The sequence below is a fragment of the Arctopsyche grandis genome, chromosome 3 (genome assembly GCF_051622035.1).
Source record: "Arctopsyche grandis isolate Sample6627 chromosome 3, ASM5162203v2, whole genome shotgun sequence".
NCBI classification, from domain to species: Eukaryota; Metazoa; Arthropoda; class Insecta; order Trichoptera; family Hydropsychidae; genus Arctopsyche; species Arctopsyche grandis.
The window spans coordinates 5,220,759-5,240,081 of NC_135357.1; the positions used below are offsets into that span (position 1 = coordinate 5,220,759).

Sequence of the window (19,323 nt, forward strand, 5' to 3'; positions counted from 1 at the left end):
ATTTGCATACTTGTATGTATAATCATGTATAGATATGAAATATGAACAATGATTCAGTTCGGCGAATTGCACATTTTTTTAAATAATATATATTCTGATTTTATATACATATTGTCTTTCCCTTGGAAGAAATCAATCCCGATTTGTAAATACTATTATTTGCTTAATTTTGTATTCATTATATTTATTGTATATATGTATTTCCATATTGACGATATTTTTTACCCACTGAATGAATACTTGATTTCACTGTTCGACAAATGAGGACTTTTTTTTTGGTTCAGAGACGAGATATGAATTTTCTTATAGATCTATGCCCATTGGACACGAATCTGGTAATAAAATATGTTGATTCGGAGATATGTATGTATGTATATGTGTTTTTTAAATCGCGTGATTTTTCTATATCTTGGTGTTGTTCGGTCGATGTCTCAAAATCTGTCAATTTCCTGTTCAAAATGAATATTAGAATCTATAGTCGGATATTCTATCTTTCATTTGTAGTACTTTTCAGCTTTCAAATCTCTCTAAGTAGTCGTCCAGTTCAAATCAAAAGTCAAAAGTACGTATTTTCACTTGGGATTTTTTCCCACTGTTAATACTATTTTATATTGGGTATTTTCTATTGAAAGATGTTTATTGGGATAGTATTCTGGCCACTTTTTTTTGTTTTCGTTTAAAAGGGTTAATTGGAAGTGTGCTGAATTTTAAATGGGTAAAATTGCGAGCTAAAAACTCGTACTATTATTTAATCGTATTTACACGAATCTGAATTGAATTTATAGGGATAATATATTAAATTGTCTTTATATGAGAATTAAATAAAATTCCACTTAGAAAAATCATATTTCGACTATTCTTGTGGATTAATAACAAAAATTCGTTTATTTTATCAAGGTAAGCCAGTTATCAACTTTTGTTGAATATGGAATATTTATTTGATATACATCTTTATTAGAAATAATAAAAGTGCCTATTGAAAGTTATTTACTGTCAATTTTAACGAGACAGAAAACGAAACGCGTTGATTAAAAATAGTTAGTTGAATAGTTAAATATATTGATTATGGTTTTTAAACAAGGTTAAATGAAAGTTGAATTTGAATGATTCCCAAAAGACTGTAAAAAGATGGCAAATGTGAGGGTTGAAAACGAAAGATATGAATATGGTATGAATAAATTTTGGAGAGACTTTCATCCATCGATGGGTGCTGGTTTTTCATTTGATTCCAGTATTTGATTACACACAGGAAAAAAATTACCTTTTTTAGTTACAATATTTACTAAATTTGACCCATTAAATTCGATTATTATAATAATTTTTGATGGTTTGCTCTTGTTTATGAGATATAAGAGTGTAAAATAAAGCGTGATTTTTACAGTTTTTTTGGCTTCTGCGGTCTTTAAATCAAAATTTATAGGTAGTATTGCTGTGCTTTAAGTTAGTATTAAATCAACATCCAGGCTTTTTTTTTATTTATTGTGGTGAGTAAATTTAGATTAAAAAAATTGTACGTTTAGATGATTAAAAACATGTATTAAGATTTAAAACCAATCCTTGTAAATCCTTATTTTTATATTTTAACTATAATAATAATTAGGAAAGATGGCAATGCCGATAAACCCAAGGGGTTTGATAATTATACATTATGTAATACAGAAATACAAATATCAAATAAGATAGTTAAAAAAAAACGAAAAGAAAATATTAACAACTCGAAAATAAGGGACAATAAAATAAACAAGAGAAAATGCAAAATGTAAACCTAACTTAAATGGGGGAGAACTATAAAAACCAAAAAAAAATATATATTTTAAGGAAATCGTCAAGTTTAAGTTTAAAAAGGTTTAAGTTACTAGAAGTTACTAATTCATTGGATAAACTATTCCAAACATTAATCACTCTATCTGAAAAGAAAGTTTCTCTAATTATTTTATAGTAAATACATATATATTTGGAGTCTGAGAGTATGAACTTTCAGATAAGTGTTATTGTTAAACGTAAGTAGGTTTATTATTTTATTTTATTTCACTCCTAAGCGACGAGTATACTTATACAAATACAATACAATAATACAATTAGTACAACCATTTTTATACAATGCGAATTCATACAAACATCATCCACAGTAACATATATGTAGAAATTTTTGCAGCATTTTATTATATGTTTTATAGAAATTTACGAAAATCAAGACTATAACTTGAGATTTGCAAGAGAGATAAGAAGGAAATACTAATTTACAGGGACCGTTTCAATGAAAACCAGAAAAATTGGTCAGACTGAAAGGAAACGATCGACCTGGAGTCACATACCAAAGTCTGGCCAACAGCTACTGGTAGGAATTGAACTGTGACCACTCCGCTGGAAAGTATAATAAGCTAACCACTAGTCGACGCTGCTGGTTATGACATTTGTAATGGTTATTTATAATTTTATAGACCTCAATTAGATCACCTCTCATTCTTCTCGTCTCCAAAGTGGTCAAAGATTCATTCTTATAAGAAAATCAGATAAAAGTGATTTAAGTTCGGAAGACATTTTTGTAATTCTTCGTTTGACTCTTTCAAACATACAACGCCATTTTTAAAATAAGGTTTCCAAATGGAATAAGTTTTGTTTTATAAATTAATTCAAATTTTATTAATAAATTCAAGTTTTCAAGTATATGCTTTATAAATTTTAGTCAAAAGTTTGGCATCGAGACAATTAAACACATATTTACTTTATATAATACACGGAAAAATATAACTTTCAATCATTATATATAGAGTTTCAGATATTTTATGCCGTCGGCATTTTGATAGAATAAAATATTTGGAAATTTATAAATAAAAACCTGTATTTTTAAACGTTTAATACTTCTTAAAGGCTTTTTATGTAAAAATACCGTCTGAATCTAAATATAAAATAAACGACGTGCGCCTAAAATTCATATTTTATTATAATGGCTCTATTGTTAGGCATTTCGCTTTGAATATAAAGTTTAATAATATAATACCGTGACTAAATATAGACAGAATATTGTAAATACGTAATAATAACATCTTATATTTCGGTGTAATATAATATGATATTTATTTCATAACATCGCATACTACTTTTCCGATGATACAGAATTTATATTGATTTTCTATTCAAGCACTGGAATACACATTTTTTTCTGCCACACAAATGTCGTCTTCCTTGGTATTTATTTTACGAAACGTAAAATCCTCTTTAATATTTCATCCACTTCGACGACTGCGACGAAATTTATACTCGGCCAACGTATAAACATATTGCGGATTCTTTTATAAATGAAATCGTGAAAGATGGCAGGACTCTCTCTCGCCGAGGGCCGATTTCTTTTTTTTTATATATATGTACTAATACTATTTTTTGTTTTGCTTATTTTGGGTAGCGCTTTCCGTCGCGATTTTCCCGACGCCTTTTGTGGAAAAGTGTTTTCCTTCAAAAGCTTACATACATAGATATATCGTATCTTGTGTACCCGCTTTGTTCCAATAATGTGCGGTGAATTTTCGCCACTGTTTTCATATGCGATATCGTCGACTTGTCTATAAATCATATATATCGTGTCTTATATAAAACGCTCGCAAAAGTGTGTCGTATTTTATATTATTTTTTTTTTATGAATAACTGCAGACTTTGATATAATGCCTAAATATTAACCCTATTTTACGCACACTGTGTTTGTGCCGTTTTTCGGAATGTTCCCAAACTTTCGGTCGTTCATTGGAATAGTATTCCAATTTATCTATTATTGATTCTCGATGATTCTGAACCATATTTTTTTTATCTCTACTACATACATTTTTTTATTTGAGATGTTTTGTATTTGCAGTTGGTTCTTATTTTTTGGAACTGGCTGTAGGTGCAAAACATTCCTTATGTTATATTTTATATTTTTACGTTATATGCTATTATTAATTGCTATTATTTTTTGTGATAATGTATAAATGTATTTTTGTCTGTGTATACATATATTATACATATTTTTATATTTATTTTTCTTTCTCTTTTTTTCTTTTATTAGACATTCCCTTCTTTGTTGTTTTTTTATTATTCAATTATTATTATTATCCGCTATTATATAGCTTTTTATTTTTATTATTGTGTTAAATGTGTTGTTTGTGTATATATGTACATACATATATGCTTTGTTTTTATCATGTTTAATTTCTTTAGTTATTGTTTTGTTTCTTTACTGTTATATTTTTGACCATTGTGACGCATTAGGAATTCCTATAATGCTACAATGGTCCAAACTTTAAATAAATAAATAAATATATTTTATCTCTACTACAAATACATACATACGATCCCGGCTTAAATCAGTGTAATTAAATATATTACTTAGAACCAGCATTTCATTAGATGATAAAATAGTAGAAGTAGTAATTAATTATTTATATTTAGGTCAAATAAAGTAGTAAGAAGAAGATATAAAAAGACGTATGAAATTAGGGTGGAGTGCATCGAGTGAAGTATCGAACGCTGTATGCTCGGCATAAGGAGGAAAGACAGGAAACGAAACACGTGGGTGAGAAGTATGACAAGGGTAGTGGACATAGTGGATAGAGTAAAGAGATTGAAATGACAATGGGTGGGCCACGTGGCTAGAAAAATGGACGAAAGGTGGACATAATAAGTGCTAGAATGGTACCTGAGAGAATTCAAAGGGGTAATGTTTTGGTCAGAATTCGTATACCGGAGTAGTATTTTTTAAAACAATATTTCATTATATTATTTTGAAACTTTAAATTAAATTTAATGCCTTGATATTTAATGTATATTATATTTATATTGATTTTAAATAATAAAAAAAAATTTAAAAAAATCCGACAACCAGAAGTAGAACTTTTTTGTCTTTTAAAAGTTTCCCTACGTTTGTGCTCAATTTGTATTGAAAATGCCGTCATAGCGTTTAATTATCGAATTTTGATTTTTAACCTTCTTATTTATAGTAATGGTTATTAAAATGGCATAGTTTTTAATTGGTGTTACAGTGAAAGCATCTTTCAAGTGAAAATATATTTTCACCAATTCAAGCAGTGAAAATGTATCAAACATTGAATTTACAACTTTTAGCTCTATAAATTTAACCCTAACAACCCAATCTTAAATGAATAGGGCCAACTCTTACTTAACCTAACCATCCTAACCCTTACATAATACCAGCCCTAACAATCTTAAATGAATAAAACCAACCCTGAAAATGTAACTGGTTATGATTTCACTGAAACGTCATATATTTTCACTTTAAATATGATTTCACTGTGACATTGATATTAATTATTAAATAAAAAATGTATTTCTTCATTTTGAAAATCGTCGATTTCTAACTGTATCCGTTCAAATACGAACATATTGAATTTTGCAAATGGTATAAACACATCTACATAATAGGATCTTGTTTCTTGGTCGGGATTTGGTTCGCTTTCACACTTTCGAGCAGTTTAATGGTTTTTTTCCTCACATTAGACGTATTTGAGCGGTTCTTTGTGTCTCGATTAGTGATCCGGGCACGTCTCGAGATGGCATCGAAATACGTCGTCGTCACGAACGACCACGTCGATTAAAATGTATCAAACGTTCGAATCTGGTCACAAAAACCGGATATGTTTTCGTGTATAATTGGCATTTGTATGTACATACATACATATATGTAAATAATATGACACGGAAAAATCATGCCTTTGTTCGCGGCAGAAGAAAAAAAATCGGGTGTGACCAACCCATGATTTTATCTATGTATTTGAGGGATATAAGAAGGTTAAAAAACAAATTCGATATTGAACTAACAACTATGATAGAACTGTATGGAGACTTACACAAGACAAAAGTTCTACTTCCGGCTGTTGGATTTTGTTCAAATTTTTTTTATTATTTAAAATCAGTATAAATATTATACACATTAAATATCAAGAGGATAAAAATAATTTAAAAGGTCAAAATAAAATAATGAAATATTGTTTTAAAAAAAAATACTACTTCCGGTTTACGAATTCTGATCAAAACGTTAGCAGCTCTAAGTTAGTACATAAAGAATACAAATATAAATTTTCAGCTTAATACGTCCAGGGGCGTGGACAGAATCCAGGTGACAACATTTTTGACCTTTCTATGAGGAGAAAATCCCACTTCCGGTTTATTAAATTTTGTGATTTTTTTTTTATTTTCATCACATTGATAGAAGAATTATACTTGATTTTTTTCGTGAAGATCACACGTGTATAAGGGGTCGAAAAAAGTAGTGGAAGAAAAATTGAACAAGAGTAAACTGCCACTTAAAAACATAAAAAACCTCGATTCTCTACAGTAAAAGTACTACTTCCGGTTCAGATAAAAATATTTAAAAAATATAAGGTTATAGATATTATTATTTCTATTACATGTAAAAAATATTTAATCCGATTAAGTTAGCGGTTTGGGAGATAATTGAATTTAAAAACCTAAAAAAAAGAGGACACCTATAAGGGGAGGTACCATTTCCGGTCAACTTAAAAATTTACGTCGTGTCGATAAAAATTTCAGTAACCGATACTAAGTTTCGGTTCGATAGGAATAACGGTGTTCAAAAAATTCTCAAAATACACAGACACACAGACACACACACACATCATGAAAACGTGATCAGTAATCGATTCTGAGTTCGAATCAATCAAAATCTCGAGTTCAAATTTTCGCATGATCACAAAACTTCATCTATTGTTACTACGTACTTAGATAAAGTAAAAATCAATGCTATTATAATTCGTACAAAATGGCGAAGTTTTGATCGTTAACATCCGAAGAGAATAGAAAGTTACGATGCTTTATTGTTATTTTTTGTTCAGGATTTTTTCCTTTTGTTATTCAAAATTGAGAACTTCCGAGGGCGGCGAATGTGATTTAAGAGTTCGGATTCTTTAATGAAATTTAATCTTAGCGTGAAAAAAACTCGGACCGAATTTGAACTTTAAAGGGCGCTTTGATCTTTGCGAAATTAAATTTCATAAATTATTACAGCGCAAAGTTTATTATATAAGTATCAGAGTTGATTGTGTTTTTTTTTTGTCGTTTTTCGGCCAAAAATTCGGCGAACGTTGGTGATAATTTTACGACCCTTTTACATAGAGAGACAGAGAGATGCGAATTCGCGACCTTTGGCAAACAATTCGGCAAAAATGAAAAAGTCGCTTCGCATCCACTTTCAATAATGAAAACTTGGCTTGCACTACTGTTGTATAATATTACAAGTTTTTAGCCGCACTGTACTTTCGTATATTATTTTTATTGTTGTGTATTGAAAGCATTTGAACTGTATGGTTTTATCTATGGGCAATCAATCATTCGTGTGTCCCAAGTTCGAAGATACGTTTTAAGAGAAAAAAAAAAACTTATCTCCGTGTACTCAGTTCCATCAACAATAATAGGATGCTGTTGTCGTTTTTTTTTTATATAAAAAAATGTTTATAATATAACGATCGGTTCGGAGACACGTCTAAAAAGCCGGTTCAAAAATAGACGTTGCAAAATTCAATAAAAGGAAAAGCTTTTCGGGCAACTTTTGTTTTATCCCCTTATTAGCGCAAGCTTTCGCAATTTCGCCCGAAAGGCCTTTTGTAAAAGTAATTAATTACAATTAAAGTTGTGTGACCGTAAACTGTTGGTTTCAGCGACCGACTAAAATACTTATCTGTCCGAATAGACATACTGAAACATGATAAAAGCATAATTATTATAACATAAAATATTTTCTTAATTCTATTATAAAATATCATATGCTTTCCATAAAATAAATATACTTATACTTTTCGATGGCAACATTCCAACGCCTTAAAATGAGTTTTGACTAAATTATTACCATTATTTTATTCAAGTGAACGTGTATTTCGTGTTAAAATTTCGCCGGAAAATATGCGAAAATGACCCATTTATTTATAAGTTTTCAACTCCAAATACTCAATTGATTAATTTGCTAAAGTTCACCAAATTAACTGACCCAATTTATATGTACTTACTGAGCGTTCAATTCAAAAGTTACTTACTACATAATTATTGTTACATTGCTAATTATAGAAAAAAAAAAAATTTCCATCAAATTTTATATACCTCATAACTGAAAGTACCTTACACGAAACAATATCTTGATTATCAAGAAATTGGATTACAAACAGAAAATTTACATGCTTCGTGCACATTATACGAAACGAACTCTTGCGGGTTTTATGAACGTTAATGAGCCAGAGCTTTATGAACGTTTTTATGAATCCAATAAAAGTATATATGGATGTATTTCCTGACCAAACTGACAAATAAACATATAATTTATATGTATGTTTATTTTATCATTTTATCAGTTCATATACATATTATATATGTATGTATATACTTACTGATCACGTAATTTAAAAATTGCTTACTAAATGCTATTAAAAACTATCCAAAAACTAGTTTCCATTAAATTTTATACACTACATAATCGTATCTTTAGAATCACTGAAGGTACCTTTACAAAGGCGAAAGCTTAATTAATCTAGAAATTAGATTACAAAAAGCAAATTACATAACTTCAATCGAATGCTTAAAAACGACTGATGGCAAGTTAGAACTTTATAAATATTTTGATCAATCCCATAAAAATATTTACTGACCAAACTGATAAACAAACATACCGAATTTACTTACTGATCACGTAATTTAAAAGTTACTTACTGAATGATAGTAAAAACTGACCAAAAACTAGTTTCCATTAAATTTTATTCACTATATAAACGTATCTTTGGAATCACTGGAACGTCCAGTGATTCCAAAGATACGTTTATATAGTGTATAAAATTTTATGGAAACTTGGAAGTACCTTCACAAAGGCGAAATTTTCATTAATCAAGAAATTAGATTACAAAAAGAAAATTACATAACTTCAATCGAATGTTAAAAAACGACTGATGGCAAGTTAGAACTTTATAAATATTTTGATCAATCCAATAAAAATATTTACTGACCAAACTGATAAACAAACATATCGAATTTTACTTATACATAATTACTGATCATGTAATTGAAAAGTTACTTACTAAATGATAGTAATAACTGACCAAAAACTAGTTTCCATTAAATATTATACACTACATATACATATAAACGTATCTTTGGAATCAATGGAACTTCCAGTGATTCCAAAGATACGTTTATATACATATAGTGTATAAAATTTAATGGAAACCTGGAAGTACCTTTACAAAGGCAAAATTTTCATTAATCAGGAAATTAGATTACAAAAGCAAATTACATAACTTCAATCGAATGCTATAAAACGTCTAATGGCAATTTAGAACTTTATAAATATTTTGATCAATCCAATAAAAATATTTACTGACCAAACTGATAAACAAACATATCGAATTTTTTTATACATACTTACTGATCATGTAATTTAAAAGTTACCTACTAAATGATAGTAATAACTGACCAAAAACTAGTTTCCATTAAATTTTATACACTACATATACATATAAACGTATCTTTGGAATCAATGGAACTTCCAGTGATACCAAAGATACGTTTATATACATATAGTGTATAAAATTTAATGGAAACCTGGAAGTACCTTTACAAAGGCAAAATTTTCATTAATCAGGAAATTAGATTACAAAAGCAAATTACATAACTTCAATCGAATGCTATAAAACGTCTAATGGCAATTTAGAACTTTATAAATATTTTGATCAATCCAATAAAAATATTTACTGACCAAACTGATAAACAAACATATCGAGTTTGTATATACATGCTTACTGATCATATAATTTAAAAGTTACTTACTAAATGATAGTAATAACTGACCAAAAACTAGTTTCCATTAAATTTGATACACTATATATACATATAAACGTATCTTTGGAATCAATGGAACTTCCAGTGATTCCAAAAATACGTTTATATACATATAGTGTATAAAATTTAATGGAAACCTGGAAGTACCTTTACAAAGGCAAAATTTTCATTAATCAGGAAATTAGATTACAAAAAGAAAGTTAACTTCATTCGCATTCTTCAAAACGAATACTGGCGGGCTAGAGCTTTAAGATAAATTAATTAATAAAAGTATTTACTGGCCAAATTCGAATATACAAACGTGTGTAGTTACTGACATCTTAATGTAAAAGTAACTGATAAGCTGTCATCATTCAAAATTATACCTAATGTTCATTATATTTTATATACTTTATATGTTTATGTCTATGTAAAATCATCTTCACAAGACAAAATTCGAATTAATCAAGAAATTAGATTAAAAATTAACTTCATACGCCTTATACGAAACGGAACGCTGGGTGGGTCAGAGTTTTTAAAGCACGATTCATTAAGTTTGTTTGACGAGATAGGGAATTTATACGCGAATGTTTTACATTTTAAATTACAACATACTGTATACAGAATATACTTATATACAAACATATGTACATATGTATAATAGATATTTATACACCACGCGGAGATAATACACGTGATGCGTACCGTGGCGGCGTGGCGTGTTATTAAGAAAGTTTCACAACGTTATAAATAAACTTTGTAACCGACGGGTCCATAATAATAGATTTTGCGTTCGTCGCTTTTACTTTATTAATGAAATGCGACAACAATGCGCGCTCTAATTAAATTTAAAGGCGCGACAAACTTTGTTTTCGATTTTTGGTCGGGTTCGGATGATGATGATGCCGGCGGAGATGAGACGAAAACCCCAAAAACCTATTATGTTCTGTGCTCGCTCGTGTGGAGTGGGTGTTTAATTAAAGACCATAATCTATGCAAATTTCCTGTTGTTATTATTTCGAAATTCGGTGAAATTCGTTTATGGTCGGTGTCGCTTCGCTCGTAACAGTGATTTTTTCGATGTTTCTTCCACTATGTTTTTCGAACCTTTAAATATATGCAATCCATCAATCAATCAATGTGATAAAAATAAAAATAGCATCATTAAATTTAATAAACCGGAAGTGGGATTTTTTCCTCTTAGATATGTAAGTCAAAAATGTTGTGACCAAATAATTCGTTCCACACCACTGAACGTATCGAGCTGCAAATTTATATATGTATTTCCGTATTTTAATTTGACTCTTTAAATTACACTGTTCGACAAATGACGACTTTTATTTTGGTTTAGAGACGAGATATGACTTTTCTTATAGATATATGCCGAGTGAACACGAATCAGGTAATAAAAAATGTTGATTGGCTCGAAATTCGGAGATATATGTGTTTTTTAAATCGCGCGATTCTTCTATATTTTGGTGTTGTTCGGTTGATGTCTCAAAATCTGTCAATTTCCTGTTCAAAATGAATATTGGAATCTATAGTCGGGTATTTTATCTTTCATTGGTAGTACTTTTCAGCTTTCAAATCTCTCTAAGGAGTGGTCCAGTTCAAATCAAAAGACAAAAGTACGTATTTTCACTTAGGATTTTTTCCCACTCTTAATACTATTTTATATTGAGTATTTTCTATTGAAACATGTTTATTGAGATAGTGTTCTAGCCACACTATTTTTTGTTTTCGTTTAAAAGGGTTAATTGGAAGTGTGCTGAATTTTAAATCGGTAAAATTGCGAGTTAACATCTCGTACTATTATTTACTCGTATTAACACGAATCTGAATTGTACTAATAGGGATAATATATTAAATTGTCTTTATATGAGAATTAAATAATATTCCACTTAGAAAAATCATATTTCGACTATCGAAAATCTCGAGCCAATCAACATTATTTATTACCAGATTCGTATTTACTGGACATAGATCTACAAGAAAAGTCATAGCTCGTCTCTGAACCATTTGTCGTGTCGAACAGTATTATTTTTATCTGCTTGATATTTCATTTTTATAATATGTACATAGGTATAGTAATTTTAAGTAATAACAAATTTTTGAAAAAAATCAGACAACCAGAAGTAGAATTTTTGTCTTATCTAATTTTCCCTACAATTTGTATCGAAAATGCTCGTAGCCGGTATGTGTGAACGTGCATGTATGCAAAAAAATCCCACTTCCGGTTTATTAAATTTAATGATTTCTTTTTATTGTCATCACATTGATACGAGGATTATTTACGAATTTTTTCGTTAAAAGCACCCATATGTAAAGGGTCAAGAAATTGTGGAAGAAAAATCGAACAAGAGGGAACTGCCACTTCCAGTTGATGAGCGTTCACCAAATTTTATTATATGTATATGTAACTTGATATTAATCTCAAACTTCTAGTTATGATATTTCAGTTCAATACACTGAAAGGTTTCTGAGAAAAGCACTAAAAAACCTCGATTCTCTTGAGTAAAAGTTCTACTTGCGGTTGAGGTAAAAAAAACTTAAGAATATTAGTGTATAAAATTTATAACTTCTATAACATCAGTCTGATCCTTTGAGCGGCTTGGGAGATAGTTGAATCCAAAAACTTAATTATGAAATATAGAATGAAAAAAAAAGTTATAGGCATTTAAGCAATTAAAATCTGACATGGCGAAAAGGGAAAAAACGATCGGAATAGTGTGCAAAAATCCGGTGACGTCAATGTGGACAATAGACGTCACCTAAAATGATAATGGAGTATTTTCAAACGTGTCTATTACGATTATTTTTCACCATCGTAATGGCGGACTTGATTTCCACATATATTGATGACCAAACCGAGCAAAATGGCAAAGTTTGAAAACGATCGGATATGAACCCAAATTTCATCAGACGAAAAAATCGAAAGCGAGCTAAGAAGAGGCTAGTAAAAGATGACACATATAAAGGGAGGAACCATTTCCGGTCAACTTAAAAATTAGAAAATAATCAACGTCGTATTGTTAAGAATTTCAGTAACTGATACTAAGTTTCAGTTCGATAGGACTAACAGTGTTCAAAAAATTCACAGACACACACACACACACACACACATTTTTTTCTAGATTCCGAGTAAGAATTAGTCAAAATCTCGAGTTAGAATTTTAGCATTATCACAAAATTCATCTCTTGTTACTAAGTTCATAAATAAAGTAAAAATCATCGACATTTATGTAGTATATTTAATATATGTACGTATGTATGTAGTTTAACATTTTCCAATCTTCTCAATAAATTGGCACCGACTTCAGTTTGATTACAGTAGTCCAACAACGATTTCAATTACTGGACGTACAGACCCGTCCATCTTGCAAATATCCAATCGTGGAGCCACCTCATTCTTGATAACAATCTCAGATGGAAGAGAGCTCAAGACGGGGAGGGAACGGCCGACCTGGATTCGTGCCGAACGTCTAATTTGTGCAATTTTCGAAAAGTGCATGCGATAATTGCAAGTATTGTTGCGAAGTGCACCCACTTACTCTTCTGCGGCGAATTCCCTACTATCCGCCCCCGCTCGCGATCCGGACGAAAACCGGCTTATCCGCCCATAGCTAGACGACCACTGTAATGTCAAATAATCAAGTTCCACAAAGATAAAACTATATCGACTTCATATTGTATAATAGTATATACACGTATGTATATCATTACATCGCATATTGGATTTCGAGCGAGGCGACTTCTTGAGAAATGTCTGAAATCTCTTGGGAACGGTTTATATTTTTATTATAGTGAGTGTCACATAAGATGAGATTGAACCAAAGAAAGGGCAATGATTTGATAAAGTAAAATAAAAAATGATGGTTTAGTCCTTATGTGCAGCCTTTCTTCATCACGCTCTTTCTACATAGATTGGGTTCGTTGTTTTATTTTCCCATTTGACATCTGACACTCCTGCTTTCACTTATCCGAAGTACATGTCGCAGATAAAAACATTATTTGAACCTCAATATACAGGGTTTGAAACTCCATTTTATTGCGATTCCTACATATATTTCCTACGCTATTAATTAGCATTCTCGTTAAGTATCGAATGCTTGTTTGAATGTTTATTTCACATGTCGTGTTTTTCCTTTATTTATTTATGTACGTAGTAACAATAGATGAAGTTTTGTGATCATGCGAAAATTCAAACTCGACATTTTGATTGATTCGAACTCAGAATCGATCACTGATCACGTTTTCATGATCTATAAAAAATGTGTGTAAGTGTGTCAGTGTATTTTGGGGATTTTTTAAACACCGTTAATCCTATCGAACTAAAACTTAGTATCGGTTACTGAAATTCTTATCGATATGATGTAAATTTTTTTCAAATTTTTAAGTTGACCGGAAATGGTACTTCCCCTTATACATAGGTGTCTTCTTTTAATTAAGTTTTTGAATTCGATTATGTCCCAAGCCATTAATCGATTCAGAATTTTTTTAGATGTTATAGAAATTATAAATTTTATACCCTTATATTTTTTAAATATTTTTACCCCAACCGGAAGTAGTACTTTTACTCTAGAGATTCAAGTTTTTTTATGTTATCCTCAGAAACCTTTTGGTTTATTGAATTGAAATTTCATATCTAGAAATTGAAGCTTAATAGCAACTTACCTATAAATTTGGTGAGCATCCGTTAACCGGAAGTGGCAGTTAATCTTGTTCAATTTTTCTTTCACTATTATTTTCGACGCCTTAAACATGTGTGCTCTTCACGAAAAAGTATAATCATTGTATCAATGTGATGAAAATAAACAATATATTAAAATCAATAAACCGGAAGTGGGACTTTCCCCTCTAAGAAAAATCAAAAATGTTGTGACCACACGATTTTATCCACACCCCTGAAGGTATCAAGCTGCAAATTTATGCTTGTATTCTAAATGTACTAACTTAGAGTTGATAAAGTTTTGGTCAGAATTCGTAAACCGGAAGTAGTAATTTTTTTTAAAGCAATATTTCATTATCTTTTAAATATTTTTTATCTTCTTGTTATTTAATTTGTATAATATATACATATATAGTGATTTTAAGTAATTAAACAAAATTTGAACAAAATCCGACAGCCGGAAGTAGAACTTTTGTCTTGTGTAAGTGTCACTATATTTGCGCTCAATTTATATTGAAAATGCTCTCATAGCCGGTATGTGTGAACGTTTATGTATTTTTAATTATTGAATTTTGTTTTTTATCCTTCTTATAATACTCAAATACATACATGGATAAAGACTTAGTATTTTACTTTTTGATGCAAGATAAGTATAAGTACCCCGATAAGATTTTCATTAAATATGGTTGACAAAAAAAGTACATACATTCATCCTAATTTCTGTTTACCATTGGTATTCCCACCTCTCACTGAACAATTTCATATCTACTGCCTGCCCTATTGACCTAATACTCTTTTTGGGTATCAAATGTTGTTCATATTAATTTGTCAATTAAAGATAACACTTTCATACAATGCAAGTAGAGTAGCAGATGGCTATTTGGTTCCAAAGTTGGATGAACCATTTATGTTGCTTTAGTTGATTTGCAGTAAAAATTTCCGTCAAGTTAAGCTGATAGATAAATACGCTGTCTACTTGTCCCTCACAAGCAATTTTTTTGCACTTTTATCTCGACTTGCAATTTATAATAGTTTGGCCTATGCATTTCTAGGTCCTTAAATGTGATTGAATAAGAACTTTTTTATAGAAAAGATGTGATCTGAATCGCTCAAAACTTTTCTAGCTCATAATGTTCGAACTTCGGACAACGTCTCAATCATAACCAGCAGTTTGGCTTAATGGTAGCGTATATGTTTAACACCATGTGATCACTGGTTCGACCCGCCAAAACTGCTGGTTAGATTTGGGGGTTTTGTGACTACAAATCGATCGTTTATCTATCAGAGTTTGCCAATTTTATCTGATCATTGTTGAAACGATTCCTCAAATTGGCAAACAAATCCTTTCCTGTTGTCACAAAAATCTTATGTATTATTGTGTATAATTTGTAAAAATTATGCACACATCTAAATATATAGATGTCAATAATCATCTGTATTTATTATGTGTATAAATTGTAATAATTGTGCCCAAAATCTAAAATCCATATATGTCTCAATTGATTAATTCTGTACTTAATTAATTGTTAAAAATTAATTCAATGGTCCTTGCGGCCGTATATAGTATATACATATGTAAAATAAAAATGTCTGGCCGTATATTTCATGTATGGTTTCGAATTATGTATTGATTATGTATTAAAAATATATATAATTTGTTGATGTGTATAGTACACTCATCGCATTGGAGCGATCTGTAATGACGAGTGTACTTTGATTAATTGAATAAAATAAAATAAAAAATAAGCAGAATGCTCTACCATTTTAACAGTTTTTTTGAGGAGTTTGCAACGGATATTAGCGAGTTCTGAACCAAGTCGTTTTGCATAGACGTCTGAAGCAGAAGTTTCAGAAAATCGCATAATCGAACGGTTGCACTCTATTCTAATAGAGAATGAGAGACTGACTTTTCGCGCATTCAGCTAAGAAACTTTTGCATCAATTTGCGAACGCCAAACTAAACGTTCCATCTTCTGTAAGTAAGCAAAGGTTTGAAGTTATTGAAAAAAAGTCGGTTTTCAAATTGTAATTGCCGATTGAACTGTCGTCATTGCAGTTCGTGGGTGCTGACCGACTGGTTTCGCCTTCACCGGCAAAAATGGTGTGGGCAGACGACCACATTATGAATGAATTTCGCTTTTGTGACCAGGTGATGCCAATTCGAGGTTCACATTGTTCATTTTTTTAAATTATTTTTTTTATGTCGAACGGGCCTGGAAAAACTTCGCATACCTTTGACATTTGCGAAGGAACTTTCGAACTGTTATTAATCACCAGCTTCGAAGGACTATTTTTTGCTAGGGGAGTGCCCGTCGGAACTATCGTAGTGTTATATAATTGATTAACTGGTGTAGTTGGTAACCGGTGGTTTGCTAATTTATTATAAATTTCCAGAAATACAAATATTATTAAAAGTATAAAACCTTTTTGGTTCAAATTTATATACTGTTATGTACCTCGCTTATCAATGTAGTCGACTAATCAGTAGGGATAAGACACACCATTGATTTGTGGCACACCTAATTTAATAAGTAGCACCATTGATTTGTAGCAAACCTAATTTAATAGGTAACACCATTGATTTTTAGCACACCTTAAACACTGGCTAGCCAAAATTGTACGACACTTGTCTTCAACACTTGTTTTAAAGTATATATTAACTCATTACTGTTAGAATTTAAGTTAGTCATCACCATCTAGACTCCGAGAGTGGTAGTCATCACCATCGAGACTCCGAGAATAGCAGTCAACACATCAGCAGCAGAACAAAGTTAAATAGTGAAGCAAAGTTAGAGTGAAACAGTTCTTCGTATCTCATTTAAATTCTCCGTTCCATAATTAAATTCAAGTAGTTTTTAAAAAAAAGAAAAATTATTTAATCTTTCATTGGAACGTGACAGTATATACATATGTACATATGTATTATAAGTTAAAAAATTCACTGTCACAAGTTACTTTTACATATAAAATTAGAATTGAATTAACGGTTAATTTTTTTATCAAACGGAAAAAATCTACCATACGTACATACATATGTACATATATTATATTTTTCAATACATACCACAAAAGTGAAACTTACTTATGCATAATCTACATACACTACAGTCAAAAATGGGTTAGCTCTGTGAAGTACTTATCAATGAAAGAATAGTCACGTGATCCTTTCCAGCGTCCCATTCTAAAGTTGCAACGTTTCGTAAGGGCCGGGCCGCACCGTGCAACTTTGTCGGCCGACTTGTTGCGCGACACGAAAAAATGTATGGAAATGTGTGCGACAAACAAGTTGACGAGTGCGGCATGTTCCATCTACCTGCATGCATTGGTCTGGTCGCCCTCAACCAAGTTGTTCGCGAGTTGAGCGGTGCGGCCCGGCCCTAACACGTTTAGCCACTTTAAATTAATTCACTCTTTCAGGCGTGAAGGAAGTTTCACTTTAAAATAGGACACAACTATGTAATTATTCCATCAATTGAATATTGAATAATCTAAAAAAATTTACTTAGCATGTATGTATATGTATATATTTTTATTTTTTCGACAATTGTGGTGCATTAGGGACTCCTGTAATGGCACAACGGCCCAAATTTAAACTTAAATAAATAAATAAAGATTTACTGGCATCACAAAAAAATTCTATACCACAAAAATCAACGGCCACGATGGTCATCCCACTTCTCCGACATTATGAATGAACGAACCGAACACATGTCCGCTCACACTATCCAAACAGTCCATATGCATGTACGTGCAAAGTGCGTGTGGGTGTACAACTTGACACTTGCTTCCGCTCACTAGCCAAACCAGCTTCTTGCCTATTTCATTGGATTTCTTTATTTTTTCTTCGCTTCTACTTCCAAGTTCAATTTCCTTAAAAACCTTCGGCAACACTATGGGGAATATCCAGTGGTGTAGTGCTAAATAAAAAAGAACCAGGGTGATGTTTAATTTTTACAACCCCCCCCCCCCTCCCTTCGCTTTTGTCCTTTTTTTCCTAAAAAAATATATATTCTAATATTGGTAATTCAAATATATATAAAAAAATGAAATCTTAATTGTTGAAATTATGATGTTTTTTTTATATTTTATTTTATTTTATTTTATTAATTGAAAAATCAACAGACAGGATGTACATAGATATGTATAAGAAAACAAATAGTAAATAAATAATAAATGTAACATCCGAGTCCAATAATAGATTTTTACAAAAATGAAAAAGATGAATATAAGGAAAACAAATTAAAAAGTAAATAATAAAGGCATGACAAAATAAGTAGAACATTGCATAATTAAACTATAGTATTAAAATATTTGGAAAAGGTTATAAAATAGAATATAAGAAGAAATTGAAATTTACAAATATAAAACAAATGAAAAAGGTAAATACAAAATAAAATAAACTTCCACACTGCATTATCTTCAACTTCTTTGATTTTGCAAACCCGTGTTGGTGTGTCAACAGCAACATTTGCTTTTAGCAATGCTAAAACCATATATGTGTATGTCGAAAAACTATGAAATTTTAACAATTTAGAGATGACTATTTATTTAACCCTCCGTCACCGAAGTGGGATATGCAAGTGGCCCAATTTTTACATTTTTCGTAATAACTATGTGGCTTTCAAAGCTATACACCATATATTTCTTGTATTCCTAGAATGAACTACATGAAATTTATTTCAATCGATTTTGTATGATTTAGAAAAGGGGTACATCGTAAAAAAAAATACATTTTTACATTTCTACGTTCCAAAGTATGATTTAAAGGCGGTAGTGATAAGAAGAGCCCGGAATCTGAATGGGCTGTTTATTATTCAAAGATTGTAAATGCATTGTCAATGGTTTGCCGA

The 19,323-nt window shown here is 30.6% G+C and overlaps 1 protein-coding gene across 1 annotated transcript in view; it reads left to right on the plus strand.

Annotated features, from left to right (window-relative positions):
• The window catches only part of LOC143909794 (dual 3',5'-cyclic-AMP and -GMP phosphodiesterase 11-like), a 351,948-nt gene that overhangs the window by 115,214 nt on the left and 217,411 nt on the right, over positions 1-19,323 (plus strand). The window lies entirely within an intron of this gene.